Source organism: Neolamprologus multifasciatus, chromosome 10 (genome assembly GCF_963576455.1).
Source record: "Neolamprologus multifasciatus chromosome 10, fNeoMul1.2, whole genome shotgun sequence".
In the NCBI taxonomy this organism is placed as follows: Eukaryota; Metazoa; Chordata; class Actinopteri; order Cichliformes; family Cichlidae; genus Neolamprologus; species Neolamprologus multifasciatus.
This window is the reverse complement of record NC_140448.1, coordinates 8,500,068-8,516,167: the sequence shown is the minus strand read 5'-3', so window position 1 is coordinate 8,516,167 and position 16,100 is coordinate 8,500,068. Positions and strand designations below refer to the sequence as shown.

Below are 16,100 nucleotides of genomic sequence, written 5' to 3'. Positions count from 1 at the left end.
GGGAATGCGCCGCACCTGCTATCATTTTAACAACCGAAACACTCAAGAGGAGAAAATTTGTCTTGTTGGTGCAAGGACCAAAATGCTCTTTTCCTTCTTTTTTGTAATATTCATAGCCTGAGCTTGTTTATCTTGTAAAATTCAGCTTATAAATGCAGTGTCTCTTTCTGGGGTGTTCTTTTTATAACTCGGCCCAAATTTCACTGTGGTCTTTCCCAGACTTTGAGTGTTTCCTTTTAGTGACATTTGACGTGTCTGCATTTGATCTTAATAGCATACACACATATATAGGCATATATATATATATGTGTGTGTGTGGAGGCATAACAGAAAACAACTTCAAGCTAATATATGAAAATGGCTTATCCTTTCAAGTATCCTTGAAAGGATTTCAAAGCTGAAATTGCTCTAGAGATGCATCACTCGAACTTTTTCCAGTTCCGGTCTGATCCAGCTCGGCTTATGATACCGAGTAATGATCCAATACCAGGATTAAATTAATAACATGCAGTCCTCACTTTGAGGAAGAGACTGGAAATCATTCTTTTTTTGTTTCAGGCAACGTCAGGTTCAACTTAAACACTGATTTTTCTAACTTCATAAAATAAAATGTAGTAAATGAATACATCAGAGAGCATACACTTTTGAATTGGCATTTATTAGTACAACAATAAATGGCAATAAGGCAAAAACAAATAAAATTAAAGTATTTTTTTTCCTGCAGATTAATTTGCACTGGTGTCATTTCAAGTCAAGTCATCAACCTGCCATTTACAGTCACAGTAGTTTCTCCTTTGCTTCTGTCTTTCTTTGCACACTTAATTTTGCTGCTTCCAAAAGCATTCAACAGAGGCCACACCAAACGTAATGACAATGAGAGCGAAAGCATTGTCCTCTGAGCTCTTCAGCTGTTTGAATTCTTTCAACTGAAAGAGTCAACAGATTTAACTGAAATCTGCAGTTAAATTAATAAGTATTGCAAACATACATAAAAGCTGCTGGTGGAGCCACAGTGAAATCTGAAACAACAGGTAACTGAATTGAACGGTTTAGCCACTGAATATCTGGTCCAGCTTTTTCAGTCAGGATTTGACCAGTATCCGATCCAAATATCAGTGCATCCATACGCTACACTTATGTGGGTTCTCACAAAGTCAAGTAGATCCGACTAATGTATTTTGAGAAAAGCAAAGAGCACTCCCATATGGACACACACAGATTACAGCCATCCGAAAACCTCCCATTGCAACCCTATCGACTACTTGTGTCATTTCAGCTTAGTGTGAGAGTCTCCACTCATTAATGGATAAACTAGTTTCTCTGTTATCCTCTGCTCTTTGTTTCACCTAGTCTTTTTCATAAAATGTGTATGTGCACACAAAATGTACTCACAACACGAGAACCCACTTTAAAACAACTTCCCCGGCCATTCTTCACTTTTTGTCTCCACATTTCATTCTCATTGCTGTGGTATCAAATACAGTGGTGGTTTTTTTGTTGTTGTTGTTTTTTTTGTACCCTGAGTATTGGTGTCGTGAGAACTCATACTACGGAGGAATGCTTATAAAAGACATCTTATCCTCACATTTTTATGCAGCGAGAAAGCGGCATTTTTTAATATGCAGGGTTAATGTTGGCAAGGGCAGATTTTAACCCCCTTTTTCTTAACCTAATCAAGTAATGTTAAGTGCTTGAACCTAACTGTCAACTTCCAAATGGCATTTTGCCACAGCGCACCAACACCAGAAAACGCCTTCTGGATATCTCTGCAGTGCTGGCACAAGTACTTGTCCCTAGTAATATACCTGCCAGCTGTAAAAAGTGAACTTATGCACCTTTGTATTCAAGACAAGAAGCTATTGCAGTTTTGTTTGTATACCACATTGAATTATGTTGATGTTTGGGTTATGCTTATTACTACTCTAATGCCTATATGCTTGTTTTATAGCTAATTAGTTTTTTATTCTTACTCTGAACACCAATAGAGTGCCAGGTCCTGTAAAAGCACAAACAAGTGAATAAAGCTATATAAGGTGGAGAGTGACAGCATGAGTTGGGGTATACTGGACTTTAATTCAACAGACAACCAGAGATCAGGTTTTATCTTTTTCTCACAAGTGTACTCCAGCTAAAATATTGTTAATGCAAAAAAAAAAAAATCCCCTCTGTTATTCAGCATCCAGTCCATCAGAAATGATCAGTATTTTAACACGCTCAAAACCCTTGAAGTATCAGAATTAACCCCACTTACCCTCACAGTGGACACCTTTGCCACAGTGCAAAGTTCAGGCCAGAGGCTAGGTGGCCCGGCTGTGCAACTGTGAACCTGTGTTGATCCGTTTCTGGTCTTTAAAATACTGAGCTGTCAGTAGGAGTCAGCTGAGGTAGTTTGTTCTGCTCACCACTCAATGGACATGTTTCATTGGCACCTTGCTGGAGGTCAGCAGCAACCTGCAGCCAGAACTGTGGGGGTCAGGCCAGGCTACCTAGGTTTAGCTGGAGAGTGAATTACTCTGTAGGCGGGGCAGGTGGGCTGAGCTGAGGCTTGGGGCTGAGATTGTGGCCCAGCAGTATTTCTGAAGTGCGTGTGTGTGGACTGCATGGAGAAATCCATTTGACCAGTGTCACACAGCACAGTTTATACGACTGGTGTGGAAGAGCTGCTTGGAACTCTTTTCTCCACAGATTCTTCAACCAATAACTATTCTGTAGGCTGCCATTGAAGGATTAGGACTAGAGCTCATCAAAGAAAATAGCCTGGTCAGTGTGACGTGCCATTTTAAAGTGGCTGAATATTTTAAGAGAGTCCTCTTCCTCAGAGGAAATGAAATACAGACAAAGAGTGGAGAGCAGGAGGTTTTTGTTTGCTTCTGCCAGTGCTTAGGGGCAGAGATGGAAGATTTGGAAATGTGAAGTAGATTGTTAGGGAGTGAGGCAGTTGGGGCCCATTTTCACCGCAGCTGAGGCCTCCACTAGCCACAAGCAGTTTATATAATTCCAGAGATGATAGAACAAAATATCTTCCACCACACAAAGATTTTATTCCCTTCTCTTCCTCCCAGCTTTTTTATATCTCTTCTGCTTTGCTCCAGTCACCTCCTATCAGCGCTCACTAGCAGCATCAAGGACAGTACAAAGGATTGCAGCATCAGTACTCAGAGACAGGCACAGTGCAAAACCATGTAAAAAGTAGCCTTTTACAGGACACATAGTCGGGATCATTGTGCTTGCTCTGCCATGCATCACCTGCTACTAAATGATTGTGTTTTGTGGGCTCAGTGGATGTGCGTCTACGTAACTTGGTGCTGGCTGGTCAGGATTGCCTAGGAGCTATATCCACGCCATGGAGAATGAGTTGGTTGAGCTGTGCTACTGAGCTCTTCTGAGCATGCTTAAGAGCTGGGAATTATTCCACTCATTTCTGGGTTCCTGTGAAGCATGACAAAAAAACTGAAGTGCTTCATGCTCACCCAATTCCCTTCCTGAGAGGAGCCGAGAGGCTAGGGGTTTAGAAGTCGTTGAGCAAACACTCACCATGATGAACATTAATTACATCAATTAAGTGGACCACAGCCATTGTCTGGGGTGCCTAAAACCCTGTGTCAAAATGCATTGACAGACCCCAACAAAGAGATACAGTATCTGTATTTGTGTGCGTGTGTGTGTGTGTGTTGCTTTATGATGCTCCTTTCACAAGTTAGAGTGGTTTGATGGGTAGTTCTTACCATAAGCCATAACTGCGAGATGCCGTAACTGCGGTGGTTGCTCTGTTGTAGGCAGAATACCAATTTTGAGTCTTGTTACTCGTTGATGAAATGAAAATTTTCCTTTTATCATGCACACAGCTTTTCCACTACTAATTCATCACTTTTCACCCACTATGCTTGATAGATGGCAACAATCTATCTAAGCCACTGCATCTTTTCGTTTATTCTTCTTTTGAACTCGGACACCTCAAAGTTAGTTTTGTGTGTCCACAACAATCCCTGGTCCAGTGTCTGTGATCTTTTGTCCATCTTTTTATTGGTTAGTCTCATATATGGATATTTCTATGTATCCAACATCATGAAGTCTTCTCTTCAAGTGAACTGCTAAGACTCCTGTTTTATGGGCAGACTTTTAAAAAGCTGCCAGAGACTCCAGAGATGGACTTCTTATTTTGCTTAGTTGTGCAATGGTACCAGTGCCAGTTTGCATTGTTCAAGAAGAAATATCCTTCTTTTCTCAGGGCAAAAATACTCAGAGTATATAGTTTTTCTAATTATCACATTAAAAAATGAATTGGTAAACTCGGATTAGGGACATAGACTGCACGCAAAGATGGCTATGTCTTTATATAAAGCTTTAGCTTCCAGAAGACCAAAGAAGACCATATTCAAGTGCTACAAAATGTATAAGTGCCTTTCTTGTAATGGTCAGCAGGGGATGAATCCTGGTTGCAAAGCAATGAAACAAAAATAAACAAAAACTCCCCCAAAGGGGGGATGGGGGTATTAATTTATTTCCCTCGAAGTCTGGCTTAACACATTAACACATTCCAGATAATCTTATGGCCTCAGTTGCAACATTCTTATTAAGTATTACTTGTTGTTGTTCATTTTTTTAATGCTGGGTGCCCATTAGAGGGCTTGTCAAAACATTGATCATTCTTGATGAATTGATGATTCCATGAATGATTAATTGTTTCTTTATAAAAATGTGCTGTTATTATTTATAGAAAAAAATAGGTTGTTTATACATAACTCTTTGTGTTTGAGTTGAAGTATATTCTATACATGTTCAGGCATAATTAGCATTATTTACAGATTTAAATCAAATATCTATATTGACTTTGATGCTTAGATCTGTTTAGATTTAGCAATTCTCTGTTAGTGTGTGAAAAAGATGTTTAAGCCCAGTATTAGTCTATTAAGTCTATTAATCAGACCCTTTAGATAGATCACCTGTGCATGCCCACTAAATCATTAATTTATGTTAATTTGTTGTCACTCTATTTACTGTATTTATGTAATAATAAATGAATACAGCATTACTTTATTGCAAATGCACTTCATGATTGTTTTTAGCTCTTGTGAATTTAGACCTTGAGATTGTTTAAGTGTGAATTATGTTGATATTTGTTTTAAAGTAAATCATGCTCATATTACATAGTTTGATATAAACAAATACCTAATAAAAGTGACATAATGCACAAATCTAGTCTTCCATAAAGTGTGACAGACTAAAGTCACCTCAGCAGCAGCAGCAGCAGCTCACAGCATTTCGAATGACACAGAGAGCTGAACACTGCATGGTGTGCTGACTTTTTAATAGGGAAGAGAGTCCTTACTGGCTTCCTCTCATGGGAAAACTGACATTCTTGTCCTGGAGGTGAACAGCAAAAGGCTTAAATGTCTAACAGCCAAGATACTGCCAACAGCAAGTTGAATTCATATTTCTGAAGACACTGACTGCCCGATGACCTTGGTACTGAGGCCAAATGATGCACACTTACAGTTGTTTTTTGTGCAACTGCAATGACCCTCATGATTAACTTTGTAACACACTGGATTGTGTCTCTATGATGCTGCATTTGCGGTACTTACATGATTAAACAAACTTGCTGTCAGTTTTTCTAGTACGCGGCTGAATTCATATTTATGTGGTGCTGTTATTGCCAGTGTAAATAAAAGACCGCTTAAACCGTTTCCATGATTATATATTTAATTAAAACTGCGGTTAAACATTTATTTTCACCATTGATTAATCTGCCACTTTTATTTTTAATTAATGATTTCTCCTTTTGTCTGTAAAATGATAGGAAAAAAATGCCCCCTCATAATTAGAGGCAGAGGTGACTGATTGCTTGTTCTGCCCCCCCAAAAAACAAAGTCAATCAATCAGTTTATTAGGATATAAAACAGAGAAAAGCAGAAAGAGCACTTAAACGTGAGACGTGAGAACCAGTGGACAAAAGTGACACAAATGAGTAATCACTAATCCATACAGTCACTGATTTAATTTTTACTGAGTACTAGATAGCTAATCTTTTCAGCTTGAATATTAATTGCATTACCTTCAAATAAGCCTGCATTCAGGACAAGTCTGGTGTTCATGGATAGACTGCTCAGTGAGAATTGTCAGTTTTTCCCTGGATTACTTCTTTGTAACAAAATATGCAACACAAATATGCAATGTCTTCTCTTTTACAGTGGTTGTGACCTCTGTACTTGCAGTGTCTATCTAGTTGAACACAAGAAACCTGTGAAATATATTTAGCTTCTGTGAAAAAAAAATTCTCGAATCAAACTAAACTGAGTACTGTTCTGAGTTGAGTTGATGTGACATATAAGAAGCTGCAGTTTTAGAGCATATTCCTCCATTTATGATCGACCTTCTCCTCCTCCTCCTCTTCGTCTCTCCCTGCTTCTGCTATCGTATCACTCTCATGGCCACATTTCAAGAGATGGAGGTTCCACAATGATTAGCTACATTGTTTTCCCACCATGTGTGTATGAGAGAGATGGAGAGAGCCAGGGGGCTGGGTGGGTTGTTGTTGTGGGTGAGGAGGTAAGGTGCGCAGAGGGCCTGTTACCAAAACCCCCCCACATAAAACACATTATTGTAATTGGAAGTTAAAATCCCATTTGTTTTCCCCTCTAGTGCTTACTGTCATGACTAGGGGGGAGAGGGGGGCGGGGGGCTTGTTTTAAAAATTAACATTTGGTATCAATGTCAGGTTCACACAAGAGAAAATCAACCTTCTGAAAAGGGTGCCACTCAAAGCAGCTGAAGTGGGGGAGATGATTTACTATAGGAAAAACACGTTTTGGTTCTGATGCACAACCACAGCCACTCGCTGTCTTGTCTGTAGCCTCTGGTTCAAAGGCGAATGTTGCTTTATGAACATGATAGTTCATTTCGCATTCATATCTTCACGATGTAAACTTTGCATGGTGCTGACATTTTTTTTGAAAAGGACCAGCAAAAGGGGCACAATCACAAATATGCCTCGAGGGGCTATGCAGTCTTCATCACATGTGACATTCTCTGTTCTAAGACCCTCACAAAGCCAAATAAACCTCTGAATGATACATCTTTCCATAAGTTGCTTGAGGTACACACAGTCCACATGAACAGAAAGCAACATATTACACTCGTGGTCTTATCATATTTGGGATAAGAATGAAAAAAACCTATATGAAGAATATGATCTTGGATGATCACTTCTAGTTATCTAGAAAAACACACAGGAGCTAAGCTACATCACTTTCTCTCCAGGATAAAGCATGGCAAGAAGACAAACAAAACAAATGACCAAAAGGCAAAACATAAGCCCGCCATTCACACCCACAGTAGAAGGAAAGAAACACACAAAAGGGATAGGGAAAAAAGGACAACATGAACACACAGGAATGAGAGAGTAGCTCAGTAACTGATTCTCCTGCAGGATGAAGACTCGGATCCACAACAGCTAGGCTGAAGCACCAACATCCGCGAGCGAGAGCGAGAGAGAGCATATAATCCAGTAGTTTCCCTTTCTGAGGTTTCTCTCAAATTTTTTACTTTCTTCCTGTGTGTGTGTGAGGCTAAACTATACAAGTGAAACAAAAAACACTTGACTTGGCTTGTTGTAATCACGCAGTAGAAGGCAAAACTGTAAAGTTTGAGGTCCCTCATACTGGTGCATGTTCAGGGACAGGGAGGGGGCAGCAGAGACCCAGAGTAGATTTGGAGGCACCGTAGTGTAAATAACAGTTAAAAGCAACTGCAGGCTCCTGACTCCTGCCTGAATGGAGATTCGAATTATGTTACTGAGTTATCCCTTGCTTGACAACTGCTGGTTTGGGTTTAAAAGGTCAGCAGGAGGAGTTCATTAAGTTCACATCATTATCTGTCTATCTATAATAACACAGTAATCACATATATATAGTGGCATTGTTATCAGTGTTACCTTCTCAATGTTTGCACTCAGTTGAACCTCTCGCAATGTATATATCTTCAAGGTCAGCTAAAGCTTGTGGTTTAAACCTTTGTATAGATAATTTGAAACACTTATTTGCATCCATATTTAGAAAAGTGCTGAAATGTGTTCAGTGCATACAGTACAACAGAGCCCGTTTCGTATGACCTACTATTTTAAAGTATGTGTTTTAGAGTATTTTTGTGTTTCAAAGTGTGAATGGATCATCTTGGAACGAGATTTTTTCCATCTCTCTTCATGTTAAATGACTTCCAAAGCTCCAGAAAGGCAAGCTGTGCCTCATAACCCCAGAGTGAGTTTTTGATATCCAGTCATGTTTGCAATATATAGTCTAGGAAATTTGTTAAATGTCCATAACGTGCTTGCTCAAATGTCCCAGATTTGGCCAAAAGCAAGCATCTAATTAGCATAATATTCATATTTCTGAAAAGCTCTTAAGAGCACTTCTGGCATTGTCCATTTCTCTTATTTGCCTCTTATTGCTATAATGTTTGCTTAATGCCTGGCCTGTGCCTAGCGATCGCATGCTGTGCTCATTGTGAATGCAGTGTGAATGTGCTGTTTGGGTATGGGCCCATGCATCTCCAGGGCCCTATAATCAGCTCTAAGCTGCTTCTATCAATCTTCATAACTGTAGTGGGTTGAGGAGGGAAGTGCAGCTAATCAGCTCTAACCGGCCCCATGTTCAGCTTGACTGTCACTGTTATAGCAAGGCCATATGCAAACATTGTCCCTTACATGCGTGTCCCTTACTCACATCTTGGCCATCTCACAGGGCCATTCCGCAGATGGCCGGCTCTAGCTGAAGTCAGGTTTTGAAAGGGCCTGTGACTTTCACTGAATAGCTGTTAGTGTAGGTTAATATAGGAGTGGTGGCCCTGCAGCGGTGGCAATCACAGCTCTGATCAGAGCCGGGCTTCAAAGACGTCTGTGCAAGTTGAAGCCAGAGTTGTCATTAGCTTCTGCCCTGTGCTTGACAGCCCTTCCCCTCCCCCCAACTCCTTCTTCCTGTCTCTCTCTCTCATTCTTTGTCTTTGTCTCCCTCTTATTGCTCTCATTTTCTGCCCATGTGCAAATGGCTACTGTAATCCTGGGCCTGGGCGCTCTGGCCTGTCACTCCACATTTGCACTAAGCATCTTTCCTTCTCTCATCTCCTTTGCCCTAATTGTATTGTAATAAGCAATTACAGATCTATTTATGCACACTAGATCTGAGATTGGGCCACTTTTTAAGAGGCTGTATAGGGGAGTGGAAGTGGACCGAGCGGCGCCCCCTCACCCTGAACTTACAGCTGGGACAAAGACGGCACTGCTGCTAATCGCTCGGCTTTCCCTGTTTCTCTCGCTGATGTTCTAATCCCGCATTACTATCTGGTGCTCTCCTTCTGTTTTCTATCCTGTGCAGAATGCCCTCTAAAGCAAAAGTGATTGTGCTGTTGTTTGTTGTTTATTGGCTGTGTTTTCTCTTTGTGAGTCAGCTCTAGTGATGCAAATGAACAGAGGCAGTGTTTACCTGGACTGGCCATGTTTCCCCTGCGTGTGTATGTTTCTGTGTGTGTGTGTTTGCGTTTGTGTGTGTGTGTGTGTGTGTGTGTGTGTGCGTGCGTGCGTGCGTGTGTGCGCGCGCGTGCATCGTGCCTGCACAACGTCTAGGCCTTTGATCATACTACATCGCATTGACAGATGCTCTCTGGTGCTTTCTGGTTGCTTATGAACGAGGCCACAGTCAGGATCTGAATGCCAGTAATTATATCTTGCTGTCTTGCTAGAATGATAACAATTGTGGCTTATACAACAAAGTGCGATGGCTTTTTTCTATCTGTCCCATTATTTTTAGGTATGAGAAATGACATCGAAATCCCCTGTCTGTTTCCTCCCTGTCTGGGGCTCTGTGTTTACAGCTGTTTGCGAGCCTGTATATGTGAGAGGTTAGGGCCATGATAAAGGCTTACACCTTGTAATCATAGCTGGATGTGTGATCTCAGCGACCTGCCTGCGAACTGGCTTGGAGAATGGTGTGCATGCGTCGTGTGTTTGTGTGTGTTGAAGAAGAGTGGGCGGTGACTGATGCCAACCAACGACAAATTTGGAGTATAAGCTAAAAGCAATCATCAGAGTTAAGAGAAAGAACTGGGTATTGTTTAGAGATTAGATTGGTTATGTGAATTTAATTAGGTTTTTTAAAGGTGTTCTGGGCCAGGTATTCAGGTATGATGACATTTCGATATTTTTTGTAGAGTATACTTGCAAATCATTAGTTGTTACATTTGAAATATTCTTACAGGGAAGAACTGCTATCTAAGCCACAATTCCGTAGCTGACGTTGAGTTGGACACATGATTATGTCATCACATGAATGTACCTTCCTGTTGTGTCAGCTCAAGGCTGAAGGTCCAACTGACAAATCTTTGCATGCTGTTTTCTACCTGACCAGAAGACAGGATTCATTTATCTAAAATTAATACATTTAAAATAAATTTATTATAGTTATTTATTGATATATAAACATAAAATAAACACATTATTATATAGTAAATATAATATTCTTTGTTTGCAACAAATCCTGTTTTTGTATTTTGTGCTGTTGTTATATGTATATATATATATATGTATATCTTTCACAATTTGTAACGGCCAGTAAAGGAAAATTTAGGAAGTAAAGAGACGGTTGTCAATTACGCGTTGACACTGCGTAATTTGTTTTCGGAAGGGACACAGAATAAATAGCTAAACAAAAGTAAAAAATAATGATAAGTAGCATAATGATGCATAATGATATGTTAGGGAAATTTGTTTTGTGCATACCTTGAAGCCTGTAGAGATTTTAAATCGGTGACTTTTATTTTACACTTCTTCTTTTTTTTTACACAAAAATGTGTAGAATTACCAGAAATATCAATCAGCAGCATTATAAAATTTAGAAATAAGATTATACAGATTATAAAATAAGATTAATACAAAAAGAAATATGTTAAATGCACATATGAAGCAAAGAGTGATTGCTTTCCAAGGATTATATAGCAATAAATAAATTATTGTCAGGGGTTTACTATGTGTACTTTGAATTGGGTGTTTTAGCAGCAATGAGGGAGTCTCTTTCAAAAGAGGATGTGATAACATGACAAAATAAGTGTACTACAACAAGTTTTTTGAATAAAAAAAAAACAAAACAACAACAAAAGATGCCAGCATGTTAAGTTTCTTGTAAAACTGTTTTAAGGAGTTCTACTCAGAGGACCAACATATGGGAGGACAGAATGGAAATTTATGCAAATAGGTGCTGCCCCTGATTCATCACTGCAGACTGACCACGGTGGCAGAGGAAATTGAGTCTGAAATTTTACGTCTGGGAAAAGCAAGTGTAAAATCTGCAGCGGTGTTTTTATTGCACACATAGTGGACAGTTAGGATTGGAACAATGAGCAACAGAGACACACAAAGACATGCACATTAAAAAATGCATTATGAAGTTATTTCACTGGAGCTCTCGTTTATTTATTTTACCTTTCTGTGTCCTCTTCTTTAAGATAGATGTGGGGGGAGGGGTGTGGGTTAATAGCTCATAGCTTCAGTCCCGTTTAAGTTCCAAGTTAGACCCTACATCTTCCACACAGATTTTTCCCAACTTATATAATCACTGATGTTTTTGTTGAGATTAGGACATTAGACTATTGCTTGCAGTCCCAAACGCACCATCTCTACAATCAGTATTCAAAGTGCAGCAGAAAGATACTAATCTCTAAAATTGTCCAGACATGCACCACACGCATCACAACAATCAGACACTAGACTTCATGGCACTTAATGCAAAGTGCAGCTGTGCTCATAGTTAAAAAACCCTGGTAAATAAATAAACTGCAGGGAAGCCAAATTTTGCACTCATTCTAAACTGTGACCGAGTCAGTAAATATTCCCACAAATACTGACATAGGTTTATGTGGTAATTAATCCATTAGATATATGTTTTAGAGTGTTTTATGAATTAAAAAGTATGAAAACAGCACTCAAAGTATGGCAGAGTTTTAAATAACCTTTTTCGCGCTTTAAAGCGCTGAAAGACGAGCGATTTTCATGCTAGAAAAAAAAGGCAAGGACATCCATCAATAATGTGCGAATAAACACTATTTTCCTCCCTTCTTCTCACCATAAATGTTATCAGCTTACAATTTTTCCAGTAAATATATTACCTGTCTTTGTCGCCATCTGTCATTGCCATGCCTCTCTGAATAGAATTTAAGACAACATGCTTAAAACATCAGAGCCAGATTGTCAAGATTTGCATAAATACGTTGCACTTTTTTTTCTGCCTTCTTCTCCTCTACTTTTATATTGTTTCACACTATATTAATCTTCTCTCATATCCTACTTGGAGAGTTAATAATGTTCACTCGTTGCCATTGCATTCTTTGTTTTGCGTGTGTGTTCAAAACACTAATAGCTTTTTTGTAGGTGCAGCACAAAGGCTCTTTGAATTGTGTTTGCTGCCACAGGTAGCAGTCTTAAATTTTCCACAAATAACAATATTGTTGGATACTACAATATTAGCTACAGGCTTATCTATTCAGCTTTCCTCGGCACTCGCAACAGCAGTAGCAGCCCCTGCTTTTATAGTGCACACTTAAACCAGGAGCCAAATGTTATAAAGGATTTGCAATGAGATACATTGTTTACACTTACCGTGGATACAAAGAATGTCATTATATGTCTTCACAGTGAAACAGTCTGGTCTTGAGTGACTTTGTGCGGCATGGCTTAAAAGATATGTTCCAAGTTGCTTTTTCTGTCTTTTTTTTTTGAGTCAGAGAACATGTTTAAGGAGGGGAAACTGCCTTTGTTTTTATTGCCTATACTGTGTGTTTGTGTTTGTGCGTCTGTGTGGCCAAGTCCTATCCTCCAGCAAAGAAATTTTCTTAATTTAAACATTAAAAAATATATTTGTTTCCAAGTGGAAAATGGTGATTATGAATGGCATGTATCACTTCTAGTTGGCTTCCCTAAAACCTTTAATTGAGTATCATACAAAAGTGATTAAGAGAACTTTGCACAAATTCAGAATTTATTAAACATAAACATTCAATTTAATGTCAAGTGCTGTTGCATTCACTGTGGGTCCAATTGAGGACTGAGGATTGCCAGACCCTCTGCCGCCCACTTCCACGTGCCTTTTTGTTGGGTTGGTCTCCTTGCAGACGCTGGAGGATAGTTGGGTGTGGCAGCAACACGTGTGCCTGGTGTCCCAGTGCTATTTCAAATACACCTTCTTGGATTTTACTTGCTGGGGGATTCCTCTTTCAGACACCCAGTTGGTTTTGGTGCTTTTGACTGTGGTTGATGCATCATGCATTAGTATATTGTCTTGGCTGTTTGTCCTTCTCTTGTTGACATGAAGGTTTGTCCAGTTCTTCTCTTGTGATGGAGAGATATTAATTCTAAATAAATCTTCCTTTTGTCAAACTGATGAATGAAATTTGATATTGTATTATGCAATTCCAATATTATTCTATTGGTTTTTGTAATACACTTGGCCTTTAGCATGAGTTTGTGTTATGTTCCATCTACACTGGCATCAATTCAGCCTTTTTGGGCTTCAGACTAAAGTTATAACAGTAAAAATACATAGAGTGCAGTACACAAAACAGTTTTAAGTGCTTTTGGAAAACTACATGTGAATAAAACGCTTTTATTTTTTATTTTTTATTTTTTTAAAAAGTGAATTGACAATGGCAGTCTTTTTTTATGCATTGAAGTACCCTGGACAATGAAACGTTGTGTTCCAGTGATTTACAGTAGGATTGCTATTTTAAATCTGTTTGATATCCAAAAGAATATGATTAACTGGAGGGCCAATCTAAATGCAAAGTTCTGAAAAAAGATTGATATTGTCAATTTGAGTTGTGCTTTTATTAAAATCAAGATTCCATTATGTGCCCCCCCCCCTCCAACAGTTACAAAATGAAAACCAGTCTCTTTCTAACTTATAAAAATATTAAAATAGTCCAGGGCTAGTCCTCATTACTAAACTGACAGGCACAGTGAGATAGCTTCTGCCATTTCTTTTCTTGATGACCTCAGAGAAAAGGTCATGCTGTTCTTAGAGGTATATGGTTAGTCATTTGGTTCCGTCTGTCTTTGTTTAAAACTGCTAACAGGTGTTGATAAGAGTGCACCAGAAGCTTTTTACTTTTTTTTTTCTTTGGTCTCCCTCTCATCTGTGGCACGCCTTCTATTACCATGATAAATGCACTAGGGCAGTAATTGTTGTAGCCCTTTGCATGCACAGCCTCGCACTCTCAAGAAATTAGAAACACATCGAAGCAGAGGCACACACGAACTTTCTGATTCACGCTGATAACTCTCCTTACTGTCTCTTAGGGATGTGCGAAAATAACTGAATGTTTGAAAAAATTGGGTTAAAGGAAAACTGGGTTGAAGTGTGGTCCATTTTTTAAAAGTGTCAGCTTGAACTGAATGTTGTTGAAAAAGACTTTTTAAAATACTGCAGGCAGACCGGAATGATCAGAACTAATATGGCTTTAAATGCAGCGCAGGGAATTTTCAGTTTCTTCGTGACTGTTATTGCATAGTGTGTGATTTAGTTAAGAAAATTCCTTCGTTAACATGTAAAACGATCTGTGTCAAATTAGATGCAATTTCAAAGTCATTTCATCCAATCGACTCGATGTTAATGCTCCTGCTACATATTTTTAGAAAAATAACAGCAGTTATGTAAATTGTTATGAAACGAGAAATGCATTTTGTGTTTTAAAAAGATAAATCCTAAAACAAGACGATCGTTAACAACCTTTGCTCCTTGTATCTCAAGTATGGCAGGAAAACTTCTCAACAGAATGATCGGCGTGATGAGATACAAAATTTACTGTTCGTTGCAAGCGTTGACTTTGGAGTTATGGTTTACTATGTGTCAGTACAGAAGAAGACAACAAACAAACAAAAGAAGAGATGAGTCTTTTACTTTTAAAAATTAGAATTGGGCTAATTAAAGAGCTCAAATGCTGCATGTTGCTAAGGCTTCTGACACTTCGAGATTGCAGGGTAGACTGACCCGAGGACATATTTTAGCAAACCAGACATCTTGTACTGAACAGTGCAAGATGAATAGACGTGCTGTTAAACCCCAACTGTGAACTGTGATTGCAACAATCCCAATTCTGTGTTGTTCCTTGTTTACTATGCCACATGTCAGCGTTGGTGCTCCAGTTGCTAGTGGAACAGCTATAAAAGCATGGAAGAAGCAAAGACTCATCAGTTAGGCAATTTCACGTCAACAATGTCAACACTCTTTTTTTCTACTTTTTTTTGGTATTTTTACGTTAATTCTTGTCTTAACTGCAAAACACCGCAATGTTCCAAAAGCTCAGGCGACAACAATTCCCTCTTCTCTTGCTCTAACCCTCAAAAATGTTCAGTGTAATACTTGGTGTGAAGGCTTTGTTGCACTTAAGGTAACATAATGTGTTGTCATCAACTCAGTTAATGGCATTTTCACTTCATCTGTCTGTATTTCTGAGGAGTGAGGAGGTAGATTTAGAGAGAATCCAGCAGAAACTTCTAAATGTCAGTAGACAATGCAGACTGTAGAAGGTCTGTGGAATGAAACAAGTACAAATTAAATTGGTGACTTACTCACACCTAAATTTTTCAATTTATTCATCTTGGTTTCATTGCAATTATTTTTTTTTACTAATAAATACCATTAAATTATATTCGATCAGATATAGTATCTTTTTAAGACCAATAAAATAATGATATTTCGGTATTTAAAAATCTGGCATATCGGATATATCGACACAAAACACAAACACATTTCTCCAACATTTATTATATTCAGTTATTATTGAATCCTTATTCAGATAATATGACAATGCAGTTTAAAAATAAACTCGTGGTTTTGTCACAATGAGTCATGGATTATCGTCCGACTGCTCAAATCATCTGTTTGCTGTTTAGGTTCCAAGCACTTTTTGCCAACAAGGAAGCTGTAGAGTGCCCTCTGGTGGACAAATGATGTGGAAAATTGTTGAAGGGTGTTTCTCCCATCTCTTCATTATTTTTCATTTATTGGCTGTTATGAATGCTGATACTAATACATTGGCGTGTAGTGGATCTATCAAGATCT

The 16,100-nt window shown here is 38.8% G+C and overlaps 1 protein-coding gene across 12 annotated transcripts in view; it reads left to right on the top strand.

The window, feature by feature from the left end:
• The window catches only part of msi2b (musashi RNA-binding protein 2b), a 261,495-nt gene that overhangs the window by 58,091 nt on the left and 187,304 nt on the right, over positions 1-16,100 (top strand). The gene's annotated exons all lie outside the window — the stretch shown is intronic.